The sequence below is a fragment of the Mastigoproctus giganteus genome, chromosome 3 (assembly GCF_048544385.1).
Source record: "Mastigoproctus giganteus isolate SK-2022 chromosome 3, ASM4854438v1, whole genome shotgun sequence".
NCBI lineage: Eukaryota > Metazoa > Arthropoda > Arachnida > Uropygi > Thelyphonidae > Mastigoproctus > Mastigoproctus giganteus.
Window position 1 is genome coordinate 83410087 of NC_143577.1, and position 15914 is coordinate 83426000.

The following is a 15914-nucleotide window of genomic DNA, read 5'->3' on the forward strand; positions in this document are numbered from 1 at the left end:
AACACACACCTCATGTTACTTTGTCCGATTATTTGGACAAAGTATCATGACAAGGGCCACATTGTTGTTTTCAATATTTATTAAAGATATAAATGAAGGCATATTAAGCATAATGTCTAAATTTGCAGATGGCAGAAAGGTTGGCAAGGTAGTTAAAAACTGGAATCAGAGTAGTGTGTCACTATAGTAAGATCTAAAAAAATTAGACAAATAGGTTGAGAAGTAGAAATTAAAGTTTAAGATTGATAAATGCATGGTACTGCATGTGATAAGCAGTAATTTCAGAATAACTTACCAAATGGATGCTTTGGAAAAAGACCTCGGGATGATTGTATAGTTTGACATGCAGTTCTCTGGACAGTGGAGAAAGTCTGGTAGGGGACCCCTCACAAAGTTCTGTTAGTGATATACAGGAATTTTGCTAGGAGGGACAAGTAGACAATTATCCCTTTCTATAAGGTTAGGTAGCATGCCTTGGCACTTTGTACATATCCAGAGGATTAATTTTTTTTCATAGCAGAGTTGATATTACCACCATTTTTTCATCATGTGGAATAAGCCTAAGTTCAAAATCTGTCAGTGATGTGAGGAGTTTTATGAACCTTTTTTCATAACATAGCCGAGTTTAGTTGGTCTGAGGCAAGAGGAGCATGGTTTGTCTCCCAGAAGCTCTGGCTTTTCGTCCAGGAAACACGCAAATTGACCACAGAACATGCAATTTACAGACTGATATGTATGGTGAAGTTTTCATGTCTTAGTCACACTGATGTACCTAAAAAAAAAATCCTACAACTGCAACAGCAATAGAACAGAAATAAGATTAGTCAGGGACACAGGTACTCTTACCAAGAATGGCTTCAGTTCTGCAAATTGCAGTAACCTTGAAATTAGGCACGTGCTAGGAGACTGGATTAAAGTGTTATAACGTATTGGATAAAATAAATCCTAATGGCATCCTTACTCTTTCTTGGTTAACATGTATATGGACACATGAATTTAAATTGAAAATGGATTGTTGCAGGATAAATGTACAAAATTTTCTTTCAGCTATAATGTACTTGACTCAGATAAACTTGCTTCTGTTGTTGTTGAAATGAATAAATTTAACAAATTGTTCGAATAAATTTAAACAATAATTAGACAAAATGTTAGGGGGGGGATGTGGAGGTTGTTAGTTTTTTGGGCATGCCGTTGAAGCTCGCTACAATACATCATTTGCTGTTACTAATACCTAAACCCTCGTGGACAGCACAGTTGATACGATTACCGTCCTCCCATACTGGGTGGAAAAGATCTTAGTTCAAGTCCCATCAATGATGGGAGGAAGTTTTATGGGCCTTTTTCACATTGTAGCTGAGTTAGTCGGTCTCAGGCAAGGGTAGAATGGTTTTTTCTCCCAGAAACTTGGGTTTTTTTGTCTAGCAAAACAGAAAATCGACCTCAGAACACACAATTTACAGACAATATACATGGAGCAAACGGCTCTAGTCTCTGATGCTCCTAAATCCCATCAACAATTAATACCTAAGTGGCAACTCCATGTAATTCTGAAATAAGTATGTATTTATAAAATATAGTAAAAATTATCAAAATTTTTAGGCATATTATCATATACACTGAGTGATCACTGAATTATGACCATCTACCTAATACTTCATAGGTCCTTCTTTTGCCCTCAGTACAGCAGCTATCCAATGTGGCATTGATTCAACAAGATGTCGTAAGCGTTTGTGAGGTAGAGCCAACCAAGCTATAGGTAATGCAGTCAGCAATGCAGGTATGGAGGTGATTGGTGTATCCAAATGCCTGATATGCCTTTCCGTAGTGTCCCACAAGTGCTCTATGAGATTGAAATCTGGGGAGTTTGGAGGCCAATCGATATGCTGAAAGTCAGAACTGTGTTCCTCAAACCATTCCTGCACAACAAATGCCTGATGGCTCAGCGCATTGTCATCTTGGAAGACACCATTGCCATTTGGGAAAAAGTGTAACATAGCGGGGTGTACATAGTCAGCAAGCAGTTGATGATAATGGAGACCACTGATACATTGTTCCACATGCACCAGGGATCCCAGTGAAACATGCCCGACACCATACAACCGCCTCCACCGGCCTGCACTTTTGATACCATGCATGATGGATCAAGAGCCTCATTTTGTTGACGCAAAATCCGTACACGATCTTCTGCAGTGTGGAGTAAATAACGTGACTCATCCGACCAGCACACCTTCTTCTAGTCTTCTAACATCCAACTTGCATGCTTTTTGCACCAGCCGAGTCTTTTACGCCAATGAACCTTGGTTAGGAGAGGATTCCGTAGGGGTTGTCTGCTGGTATATCCCATACGTGTGAGAGGCGATGCATGGTCATGCCAGATATTGTTCCAGGTTGGCCCATGTTGTATCGGGTAGTCAACTCTTCAACAGTGCTGTGCCTGTTTACCTGTACGAGTCATCAGACCCAGTGCTCACCTCTAACATCAACCTTTTGCTGACCTTTGCAGTTTTGCCATCGGGTCATTGTTTGACCATTTTGATGCCAGTCCTGGTACGGTGACTCTCAAACAACCCACCAGTTAAGCCGTTTGGGAAATCGAGGCACCAGCTCGTCGAGCACCCACAATCTGTCCTTTATCAAAGTCCGATAAATTCTTCCTTTTATACATTACGCTCAGAATTTTACTACCTATTGACCATTGACAACTTATCTATGCTACGTAAGTTGACTAACTCCACACTCTCATACCTCACGTGGTCAGTGGGTTTGCATTGTTTTCATAGGGGTGGTCATAATTTAGTAATCACTCAATGTATATGTAATGTGCTTATTGTCTTAACATGTTTTTCTGACCGTCCACCCGCATATAATAACTAGACTTCATATGGATGGATTTTCATGAAATTTTATATTTGGGCCTTTTAAAAGATATTTCTCGAGCCTTCCTAAATATCATTAAAATCGGGCCAATGGAAATCTGGAAATTTATTATTTAGTTTTTCATACATTGATATCCCATAGGCTATTACATATTAAAGCAGAAGCACCAGATTTTTTGTACTCATTGTCATGTGCTGGTTGGAGGAATGAATGGGCAGTGTGGTGGATGCACAGAAACAAAATTTTCTCAGTTCGTGCATAAAAGTCATCGCTTCGTGTTCTTTATATATTGTTATGTTTTGTGAACTTGTATTATTATTAGTAATGGAAAATGATGCAAGAAAGCAAACTTATAAAGCATTAGCCAAAAAAAAAAAAAAAAATTCCAACATCACCTGTCCATCCTTCCAATAGTTTGTCTAGTTATTCCCTGAATTTATTCAGACTACTGGCTTCCACAACAACAGATGGAAGTTTGTTCTGACAATCAACTACCTATAGGCTGAAGACAAACTTTGGCATATCTTTCAAGCAACCATCCTTCCTCAGTTTGTGAATTTATGTCCCCCTCATGTGTATAGTCTGTTGAAGACATAGTCCCATTAGCATTGAGCTTGCTCAATCCATTCAAAGCTTTTAATACCTCATTTAGTAGACACCTGTGCACCACTCAGGAGCCTAGTCTCCAGATGCTGCAGTTTGCAGAACCGAGCCCTTGCTTGTTAAGAGTACTCTTTTTTGCCTCTCACCAATCCCATTTGCTCCGTTCCAGCAGATCTACATCCTTTCTAAAGTAAGGTCTCCAAACCTGTATACAGTACCCAAAATGCAGCCTAACATTGGCCTAGTACAAAGCGATAATCACCTCCTTATCTCTGCTAGTAAAGTTCCTGTATATCATTGACAAAACCCCATGAGCTGTCTGCATTACTCAAAGAACTTCATATCACATTGCACAATTATCACGAGGTCTTTTTCATTTTTCCCCTATGCTGAGTGCAGTACCACACATTTGATATGATAATCTGGGATTACTTCTACTCATATGCAGTTGGGATCTGCGACTTCATTTTAAATTAAATTTTTAAATCAATCTAAGATCTCAAGCAGAATTTTTTTTTTTTTAATAAAAATATTATAAATATAGAAATTTTAAGCCAGGAATTCTCTTACCTTAGGTTTTCTTGTTTTGTTCAGTTCTTCAGGAATTTATGCAGTTATTATGGATTTTCTTTTTACCTGAAGAACTGAATAAAACTTGAAAATCTCAGGTCCCCTTTTTTATGTTAGATACAATAGTTTCTCTGCCACTTTCCTCTCAGTTAACACAAAATCATTTAGTTCCCTGTTAGATTTTGATGAACTGCTGGCATTCCTAAAGAACTCCTCGTGGGTGAATGTAGATTCAAAACTCTTATTGTTTTTCAATAACCTGAGCAGGATCTTCAGCAGTTAAGCCATTGACAACAAGTGGTGCAATATTGTTATTATTACTATTATTAGCCTGAGGTGCAAGGAAGCCTGAGGCTTTTGCTGCACCACCAAAAAAAAAAAAAAAATTCTGAATTACCCTGAGAGAGAGAGAGAGAGGAGAGAGAGAGAGAGATAGAGAGAGAGAGAGAGAGAGAGAGAGAGAGAGAGAGAGAGAGAGAGAGAGAGAGAGAGAGAGAGAGAGAGAGAGAGAGAGAAGGGAATCACCAAGAAAGAGAAGAATGATGATATCCAGCTCAGGATCCTGAGTGTGCCAAGCCCATATATACTCAACAGATGTGAGCTTCTACTCCAACCCCTACCTTCTACTGTAAATATGGAGAAGTTTTTGCTGTTTTTCTTTGCCTGAGGCTTCTTGTAATCTGCCTTAGCTTGCCGAACTTCCTTTGGGACTTGATAATTTATATACTGGATAATTTGTATACCTGTCATGCATTTTTTATCTTTTTTAATAAATCGTGAATTATTACTACTGTATTTGCTGACATGCCTGAAATGTAAGAAACTGTGTACTTTAACTAATATGTTTCTCTTTGGGTGGAGATTAGGTGCATTGAGATGTTATCTCAATTTGTCATTCATGCATTACATCACATAATCATATGTGACTTACGAATGGCTATGAATTGATTTAGATGTTGTATCCTTTGGTTACCGATTATTTCTGATTTCGAGATTTTAAAATAATGGGAGTAAAGCCACTTTTGTTCCCATGTTCAGAGCATCCCATCCTCTTAAACCATTGGTCAGAATTAGCCAGCATAACTTTCTTGTTTCGATAGTGTTTTTGTACACTGTTAAATATAAACACTGTGTCATCTTTTATTCATTTATAACATTGATAATCATTTACCTATTGCTAGTTAGATGTTTTATGATTTTTTTTTATTTTTAAAATTTATATCAGGAAAAAATATTTTCATACTTTATCGGTGGATGCTAGCATGAGCTTTCCGGGCAACATGGCTCTTTTAGCTACCTGATTAATAATAAGAATAAATAAATAGAATAAATAACGATGAACAGAATAGTAAAATATAATTTGGAATAATATCTGAGTGTGGAATATCGTGAAATTGTGAGTGGTGAGGTTTTCTGTACCTTCACCAATCATGATTTGTCCAATTTGTGTAATTTCTGTTATAACTGTTCGTACAGTTTTGTTGGTAGTGAAATGTGGTACTTAGTACATTATTATTTAGTGCAGTGAAATTCCCAAGATAAAACAATGATTTTTAAAACGATTGCATCCATAGTTCATATTCGAAAACATAATCATTTATTATTTTTTCATTTCAAACAGATGACTTTTTTACCTTTGATATATTTATAGAATTGCTAGGTATACCCCCTTAGAAAAATCGGTTCCCCACATTTTGTTACGTTTATGCAGGGCACTGTTCTGGTGGATGTGCTAGAGTGCTTTCCAGAATCTAGAATCCTAAATGCGCAAAAATGTAACTTGCATTTTTGCGCATTCATGTCAATTACTTCAAAGTAGTTAAGTTTTCTGGATAGTTATATCAAAAATAAGGGACATGCACACAAAAAAGTATGCTGTAAAAAAAAAAAATAATAATTATTACTGTTATAATAAGAAATACTAATCTAAACCTTATTCAAAATAATATTTTGTTTAGTTCCATTGATTTGATAAATTTGATTACACAGCTTTGATCCCCCCCCCTTTCTTTGAGAAAAGATCTTTCAAATCCAAACAGTTCAGAGGCACACACACACACACACACACACACACACACACACACACACACACACACACACACACAGTTACTTCTTTTAGATTTAAAGCAGAAACTGTTATGTTCATCCATTCATTTTTATTGAAACATTTGAAGCTTTATTATTCCTGCATTTCGAGAATAATAAACATTCAAGAGTTCAGTCAAAATTTATTGTAACTCCACAAAGCAACTATATGGAAACAGATATAACTAGAATGATAATAAAACTTACTTAAACCTTCTGCTGCTAGTATGGTATCTAAAAGAAACTGTTTATTAAATTTTGTTTTTTTTTTAATTTGTAAATGAAATCAAATCCTCCTGTGTACACCTGTGTCCACCAATATTCTCTAACTGGTTATATGATATTTTCTTTTTTCATTTCAGTATACTATGAATAACAAAACATTACTTTTTTGTTGTTTGGTGTTTTAACAGAAGCCAGGTAAGCAAAGCATCTGTCTGCCTTTCTTCTAGGCAGTTCTCATTGTGGCATCTCTAACCTTGCAATGGGAGCTTTTGTTTTTCCAGTTAGACACAAATACCTGACTAAAATACAGACATTTGCATTGTGTGTCTACCAGGTGCCATTTAAGCATCTGTGTTTCAATCTGGGAGGTTAAGTGATTGTGGAAATTAAAAAAAAAAGTTAGTTGGATATTTTTGAATTTAGTTTAACAAATCATAATTAATAATTACCATTTTCACTTCAGTAAAAAAAGCTAAAAATTAATTTTTTTCTAATTAAAACAAAATGGGCATCTCAGAGAGCTTCTTTGTTAAATTGATTGTATGGACGATTGAAGATTAATTAGAAAATAAAATAAAAAAAAAAAGGTAAATTGCATCCATTATCAACCCACTGCAGGATTGAAGCCTCCTCAACAATTCATGTTTGGGGGAAATGGACCATAATCTGCCACGCTGGTCCAGTGCAGGTTGGCAGATTGACCATATTTAGCAGTCAGGGGCTTGAACCCTGGTCTACTCAAGGAGCATGTGCTACTGCACTCCCGCTCCTGACCACTCAGCTACGGAGCAGACATTTATATGTCTGCATACTTAATTTGTTTACTAGATGGTAAGCTCAAACTGGACTGTCTGGGTTAAAATTGGACACCTGGCAACCCTAAATATATTATGCATGTATCTAGTTGAGTACAACAGTGCAAAAGAAACTTTTTTTTTATTTTATTTTTTTAGATTGTTATTAATATTTAACTCACAGTGCTGAGTTCGGTAGTCCTAAACCACAATTAAACCTATTTCCCTTAATTGGTGCTTGCACATACAGGGCTGAGCTCTTGGTACTTTCCTAACTTATCGAAATTCAATATTACCATGTGATTTTATGGTTGCCTAGGAGGGGGAGAGAATAGTCCTTCACACTCCGTAAAAAGGGCGAGAGTTTCCAAATGCTCTCGTCTGATTCTAGTATTGATTTTAGAATGTAGTATTCTTTCCACTGGTTAATTGTGCAGTTATTTTAGTGTTTACTAGTAGTAGTTTCATTTGTAAGTAGAAGGAATCTGTTTTGTAGAGACAGGATACATTTATAACAAAGGTGGTACAAGATTTTTTGCCAAGATTTTTAGGGAGACAAGTGTAATATAGATACACATTTATTTGATAATATTAGTCAAAGGTAATGCTTGCACATACCTCAAGAGTCCTTGTTTGTTACCATAACAGAAAATATTAGCAAGATGTTCTGAGGACAGAAACGTTTCAAATGAGTGAGTAGCTGATGCCAAGGAAGTGAACTTAAATAACTTTAAAGGGTTGTTTTTGTTGTTCTTTGGTTTTTAGGAGCAGTAGCAACTAAGGCCATATTACCCCGGGGATATGAGGTGGTCATTCCCTGACCTTTCCGCATCCTCCATATTTGGTGGTCACGGGCTTGAACCCCAGTCTAATCAAGAAGCGTGTGCTATGCACTGCTGCTCCTGCCCACCTGGCTACGGAGGCACCAACAACAATGGATCCAACACGGATCCAACGCTCACAGCTAGGTTCCAGGCTAACATCAATGGAATCCGGCGTGTTTGCCGTGCGCTGCGACCCATGGAAATTCAGAAAGGGGAATCCTGGTGGTTGAGGGGCCCAGCTTCAATACATCACTTTTGCCCCTGCTTCGATGACAGGTGGTCCTGGAAGGCCCAGCTAGGATCAATCGGCTAGTAGGCTTGCCTGTGAGGGTCAACCGTGTCAATGCCATGTCCCTACCCTCATGGTCCGAGGGACAGGATTCAGGCTGGTGGCAGTGCGGGTATGGTGTCTGGGTAGCCCTAGCGTTCTACTCCCGAGCGCATTTATTGTATGCCGGTAGTGGGCATCCCTTTGGGATCCATGGTGGATGGGGAGTCTGGGCGCTGAACCACTTAAAAAACTTCATGAATCCTGATAAACTAATTTCTTTTGGGGCCCCAACCCAGTCCTTAACTGAAAATTTGACTGTAGATCAAGAGAACATCACTTCTGCAAAAAGACAGAAAAAAGGAGGTTATATCAGGTCCAACACCTCGGTTCCTGATAATTCACTCAACTAGTGAGAAGCTTATAGGAAAAATGTCACCCTTCTTTATCCAGAAGGTTTGGCAGGCTCTCCTAAGTCTGTCAAACAGCTTCATTCAGGTGACATACTTGTAGAAACTAGAAGTGATATACACTCAGAATAGCTCGTCCGTGCTCCATCTATCGGGGTAATACCTGTCACTATAACGCCCCACAAGACACTGAACTCATCCCATGGTGTCATCGTGGAATGAGATCTGATGGTTGTGACTGAAGAGGAAATCTTTTCAGAGTTAAAACCACAGGGAGTGACAGCTGTTAAACGTATATCCACGTGTAGAGATGGGAAATTAGTTCCCACCAGAAATATTATCTTAACATTCAATTCACCAACTTTTCCTCATGAAATCAAAGCTGGCTATATTAACTGCCCAGTGCATCCGTATGTCCCAAATCCGTTATGGTGCTTCAATTGCCAGAAATACGGACACTCACAGATGGCTTGTCCTGGAACCCTTGTGTGCACTCGTTGTGGTGCAAAGGACCACAAAATAACATCGTGTTCAGCTGCAAAACCAACCTGCATTAACTGCCAAGAAGAACACCCAGCCTACCCAAGAGCATGCCAGAGGTGGAAACAAGAAAAAGAAATTCAACAACTTAAGGCAGAGCTGAACATATCTTATCAAGAGCCAAGGAAAAGGCGAAACCCTTAAATACAAATAAACCAACCTACACTCAGAAGGTAGCAGGGAGATGTTCCATCGGAACTCAGACCGAAATGACCATACCACCAAAGGAGTCATTCACTCCTATTGCTCGCTACCTGCTAAGTTCAATAAAACCCACACAAAAGGACCAATCAGCTGCCACTCCAATATCTGTACCTCCTAATGCCCCACCAGTTAGAAAACAAGTTTCTGGAGAAAATCTGACGTACATCCGAGTTCTCGGGAAAAAATGGATGTTGAGGAGAAGAAGGTACATGAAGAAACAGTCTTGGAATTCTTTCCTGAGGAAGATATGGACATGGGGCAGCATCCATACTTCCCCAGAAAGGATAAATCTAAGACTGACAAAAATAAACCCTCAGCACCTCGGAAGCTGCCTGAAGGAACCACCAAGCCAAAATAATGGCTAAATTCCTACAATGGAATTGTCGTGGATTCTGGAAAAATGCAGAAGACATCAAACCATCTTGATTTTGCATACAGGAGACTTGCCTAAGGGCAAATGATGACCCCAGGATGCATAACGTTACTATCATTCGCAAGGATAGAACTGGGGATGGCCCCACTCATGGAGGAGTCACAATCCTTGTGGGCAACCATACCCCTTTTCAGCATCTGCGACTTACTACCAGCATAGAGGCAGTAGCAACTCGAATAACAGTGGGGTTTTTACTAACCGTTTGCTCTATATATTTGCCACCTGGTACTGACATCTGCCAGAAAGACCTTGATGAACTCGTAATGCAGTTGCCTCCCCTTTCTTACTTCTTGGGGACTTTAATGGACATAAGTCGCAGTAACGTTATGCATCCTGGGGTCATCATTTTCCCTTAGGCAAGTCTCGGTTAGTAAAAACCCCACTGTTATTCAAGTTGCTACTGCCTCTATGCTGGTAGTAAGTCGCAGATGCTGAAAAGGGGTATGGTTGCCCACAAGGATTGCGACTTCTCCATGAGTGGGGCCATCCCCAGTTCTATCCTTGCGAATGATAGTAACGTTATGCATCCTGGGGTCATCATTTGCCCTTAGGCAAGTCTCCTGTATGCAAAATCAAGATGGTTTGTGCTTTTGCAGGAGTGCCTTGATGTCTTCTGCATTTTTCCAGAATCCACGACAATTCCATTGTAGGAATTCCACTGTTGAAAAAAAGCCGTGAAGTAGGGTTGAATTTGAAAGTGTCTGCAATTCTGCCCAGACACGATAGGAGGGAGTATATGATGAGAGCCTTGTCGATCAATTCGGCCCTGGAAAGATTGTGCAAGGCTCAAGGGGTAGAATTTTTTTCAGCCTGGAATGTACTTGTTAACAGGAGAGATTGCTTCTACAGGGATGGGATACACTTAAATAGAAAGGGTGCAAGAATATTTGCTGATGCTATCGAGGCAGTGTTAGGTGGGTCGGAAAACTGCTAGCTTGGGGGGAGACAAAGACTAATGGATTAACAGTAGCCACTGGCAGAGGTGAAAGAGATTCTTGCACTGCTTCTATTGGAATGAGCAGAAGCCTGAAAAACAAGATGCAGGATATTTCAGAGACTGCTGGAAGTCATTGCGGTACAAGTAAACACATGGGTTGTGTTAGGGTAGCTAAGAATAGAAACAGGTGCATGTATACTTGCGTGTACACCAATGCTAGGAGTTTAGTAAATAAATTTGATGAATTTGAGGTATTGCTCAAAACATCAAAGGCAGATATTGTTAGGATATCAGAGACGTGGTGTCACACAGATATAAGGAATGCAGAATTGGAATTTGGGGAGTACAATGTGTATAGAAAGGATAGACAGGACAGGAGGGGAGGAGGGGTTATGCTATTAGTTAAAAAACACATAAAATCCAAGGAAGTGAAGCCAGTCGACATTGATGGACAGGGCAGTGTCGAGTCAGTTTGGTGTGACATAAGCATAGGAAAATCAAAATTGAGAGTAGGAGTGTGCTATAGGCCTAATGACTCTGATGAGTATAATAAGATACTGTACAGGGAAATAGAATGGGCCAGTAAATCAGAGAGTCTTATAATGGGGGATTTTAATTTCCCAGATATTGACTGGAATTTGTGGGTTGGTCACTCACACACTAGCAAGGCTTTTGTGGATTTATTGGATGATCGTTTTCTACACCAGCATGTTCGGGAGGCAACTAGAGGGAGTAATACTCTTGATCTGATTATCAGTAGTGATTCTTCATGCATTAGGAATCTGCAGATAAAGGAACCACTGGGTGGCAGTGATCACAGTGTGCTGAAGTGGGATTTACTCAAGGAGGTAACTACCATCAGAGGTAAAGGGAAGGGTTTTTGCTTTCGTAAAGGCGAATATGATGGTCTGAGACAGTATTTAAATTCTATACAGTGGGACCAACTGATGATGTTACCAACAGCAAATTCAAAATGGGAAGCATTCAAGGAACTAATCTTGGAAGCTACCAGGCTTTACATACCAACCAAGAAATATTGTTCAAGGTTCAGGCCTAAATGGTTGTCAGATGAACTAATGAGACATATGGCAGAGAAGAAAAATGCATGGGATACATACAAATTTATTGGTGTATCATGGAAGCGTATGATAGATATAAGTTGGTCTGTAACCAAGTCACAAAGGAGATTAGGCAGGCAAAGGCAGATTATGAGAAATCCTTGGCAAAGGATGCAAAGAAAAACAGAAAAGAGTTCTTTACCTATTTAAACTCAAGAAGGAAAGGGATGAATCAGATTGGTCCACTGGATGTTGATGGTTCAACAGTTGAGGATCCAGCTCAGGTGGCTAACAATCTAAACGAATATTTTGCATCTACATTCCCACATGAGGAGTTATTCAGGAAGGGGAATGTCGTAGGTGAAGTAAACATTGGCAGTGAGCTAGATGATTTTCTAATAACTGAGAGGAAAGTGGAGGAGAAATTGTTGAGGATAAACATAAAAAAGGCACCCGGGGTGGATGGGATCTATCCAGTTATATTAAAGGAGGCAGCAAAGGAAGTAAGCAAACCCCAAGCCATAATTATGAGAGCTTCTTTGGACTCAAGGGAGGTACCCATGGACTGGAGATGTGCAAATGTAACCCCAATTCACAAAGGAGGATCAAAGGCTGACACAAGTAATTATAGACCTGTTAGTTTAACTTCGGTTCCAGGAAAATTAATGGAGGCACTGGTTAAAGAAGCACTGCAGGATCATCTGGACAAGAATTCAGTTATAGCTCAGACACAGCATGGTTTTGTTAAGGGCAGGTCTTGTCTGACCAATTTGATTGGATACTATGATGTAGTCACAAAAGAACTGGATGCAGGGAATAACTTTGATATTATATATTTGGATCTTAGAAAGGCTTTTGATACTGTTGCACATGGAAGACTGCTGCACAAATTGGAGAAGTGTGGCTTTGGAGGCAAATTGCTGCTATGGATAAAGGGATGGTTGAGTGGCAGAAGGCAGAGTGGTAATCAATGGACACTGCTCAACATGGACTAATGTTATTAGTGGAGTTCCTCAGGGTTCAGTGTTGGGTCCATTGTTGTTTTCTGTATTTATAAATGATATTGATGATGGTGTATCAGGCTTAATGTCCAAGTTTGCAGACGATACCAAGGTTGGCAGGGTTGTTAAGGACACTACTGATACTATTCTGCTGCAACAGGATCTGGAAAGGTTGAGCAGATGGGCTGAGAGGTGGCAAATGAAGTTTAACATTGACAAATGTGAAGTACTACATATGGGAAACAGTAACCCCAGAGCAACGTATCAACTCTGTGGTACTACGCTGACAGTGGTAGAGAATGAAAAGGACCTGGGGGTAATTGTGCAGGCAGATATGAAGTTCTCTGAGCAGTGCAGACGAGCTGCAAGAGTAGCTCATGGTGTCTTGTCAATGATATACAGGAATTTTTCTAGCAGGGACAGGGATGTGATTATTCCCTTGTATAAGGCATTGGTCAGGCCACACCTTGAGTACTGTATACAGGTCTGGAGGCCTCATTTCAAGAAGGATGTAGAGCTGCTGGAATGAGTACAGAGAAGGGCAACAAGATTAGTGAATGGAACAAAGGGTTGCTCTTACGAAGAAAGGCTTAAGTTTTGCAAATTACAGAGCCTGGAGACTAGGCATCGGCGAGGTGATCTGATAGAGGTGTATAAGGCTTTGAATGGCTTGAGCATGCTCAATGCCGATGGGATTCTTCCTCTTTGCTAAGAATAATCACCTGAGAGGGCATAAATTCAAATTGAGGAAGGACGGATGTCGGATAGATGTGCGAAAATTTGCCTTTAGCCAGCGGGCAGTTGGTTTGTGGAATAGACTCCCATCACTTGTTGTTGAAGTTGATAGCCTAAACAAATTTAAGGCTCAGCTGGACAGGTCATTCGAATGAACGGAAAGGCGAAGTGGAAGTTTTTTTTTTTGGCTGATGCTGCATAAGCTTGCTTTCTTGCATCATATGGCTCTACTAATGCTCAGATTGAAGTGTTTAGATTTTCCCCGTTTTCCATTTTGAATTTCTTGCTCACCATGGCATTAAAAAGAATAATTTATTTATTATTTTTCCAAGAGAAACATTTCTTGAAAATTTTTAGCCATCTTTATTTAAAAATAAGGATGTTGTAAACAGAAATCATTATTTCTTCTTTATTTTTTTAGCATAAATGAAATACTATCATATTTTTTATATATGTTTAGTGTCAAGATTCAGATGATTCAGTTATTTATGGTAGTGATTTTACTTTCAGAAACTGAAAGTAAAGAAACTTAAAAGCTATATATCATGTCTCTGAATAGATTACTAAGAACACCTGTTGTACTAATAACAAATCTTATGAAGTTTCCAAATAAAAACACGGCCTACATGCACAAAAATGAATTTTTTAAATTGGAGAACAAGTCCATGTGACTGATAGTGTGAAAGTCTCTGTGACTACTGGATGTTGCAATCAATTAACACTTTGCAGTGTTCCCTTGAAAAGTTCTTCAGACACTCAATAATAGGGATCTTCACATAACTTGGCAAGTGGGAGGTGATTTTGAGTCCCAAATGTCTGTGGTTTATCTATTTTCCCAAAAAATTTAAGAGAGAAAAATTTAATGAAAATGTTCTCCATCAAAATAATGTTTTCAGGGAAAAAAAAGCAAAAAAACAAAACAAAAAAAAAAAAAAAAAAAAAAAGGAAAAAAAGTTGGCTGCAAAAAAAAAAAAAAATCCAATTTTCCTGCAATGTTGAAGTTGGCAACAGTATTAGTGTAAGTGTAGGGTTTCAGGTTCATAGATTTCATGATTTGGAGGTAGAGAGCTGATTTCAGTTTTGATGAATTTTAAATAAATATTTTAATATGAAATTAATTGTTATGGTTTTCTGACAATTAATTATTTAAAAATTATCCTACTCAAATTAATCAATCATTAAATAATTAAAATAACACTTGGACTCTCCCCGTGAGTATTTTGTCTGATCTGTAATTGCCTTAAGCATACAAAGAAACACTGAAATATGTACAAAAATCACCAATGCCACCAGTAAAAAAGTGTTTTTAAAGAAATATAAGGGATGCATCAGGTTTTATAAAAGCTGAAAGATATATAATCTGATACTCACTGTAGTAATGCAGGAATATTGTAAATAAATTAAATAGACTTAAGCTTTTGATCAGGCCAACAAAAACATGCCATCAAGAGATAAGGAATGAAGAATATAATTATAGTGAATATAGTGTGTTCAGGAGGGACAGGGAAGATTAAAATCACTTAGATCACTGCACTCAGATTAAAATTACTTTCAAAGAGTTTGTGGTGGAAGATGATTTACAGTAAAGGGAAGTGATAATCAGGGTATCTTACAAAACAAATCATTCTGAGGAATTCATTGGAGATCTTTATGGGCAGTTGAATGGGTAACCAAGTGTGATTGCTTCATTGTGGGCTAACTTCAGTCAGCCTTTTATAGATTGGTAGTATGCTATGGGAAAACAAATTTTTGAGCCAACTGGATGACATTTTATTTATTTGAACCTGTAAGAGAAAGTTCAATAGGCTCTAATAGCTTCCACTTGGTTTTCGCCAAGGATTGGCACTGCATTCAAAATTTGACAGTGCTGGACCCATAGCGGGTAGTGACCACAATGTCATTAAGTGTGTAGTATCCAAATGACTCCAGGGGCTCACATCTGTATACGGGCTTGGCACACCCAGGGTCCTGAGCTGGATATCATCATTCTCCTCTTTCTTGGTGATTCCCTTCTACTTTTGACTCTCTCTCTCTCTCTCTCTCTCTCTCTCTCTCTCTCTCTCTCTCTCTCTCTCTCTCTCTCACAGGATAACTCAGGATTTTTTTTTTTTTTTTTTGACTGGTGTAGCATAAGCCTCAGGCTTTCTTGCACCATATGGCTAATAATTATATTAGTATTAGTAATATCTGGTGAGTATGGGCTTGGAAAACCTAGGGTCTTGAGCTGGATATCATCATTCTTCTCTTTCTTGGTGATTCCTCTCTCTCTCTCACTCACAGGATAACTCAGAATTTTTTTTTTTTTGACTGGTGCAGCATAAGCCTCAGGCTTCCTTGCACCATATGGCTA

The 15914-nt window shown here is 38.7% G+C and overlaps 1 protein-coding gene across 1 annotated transcript in view; it reads left to right on the top strand.

The window, feature by feature from the left end:
* The window catches only part of LOC150088120 (uncharacterized), a 1786788-nt gene that overhangs the window by 435270 nt on the left and 1335604 nt on the right, over positions 1-15914 (top strand). The window lies entirely within an intron of this gene.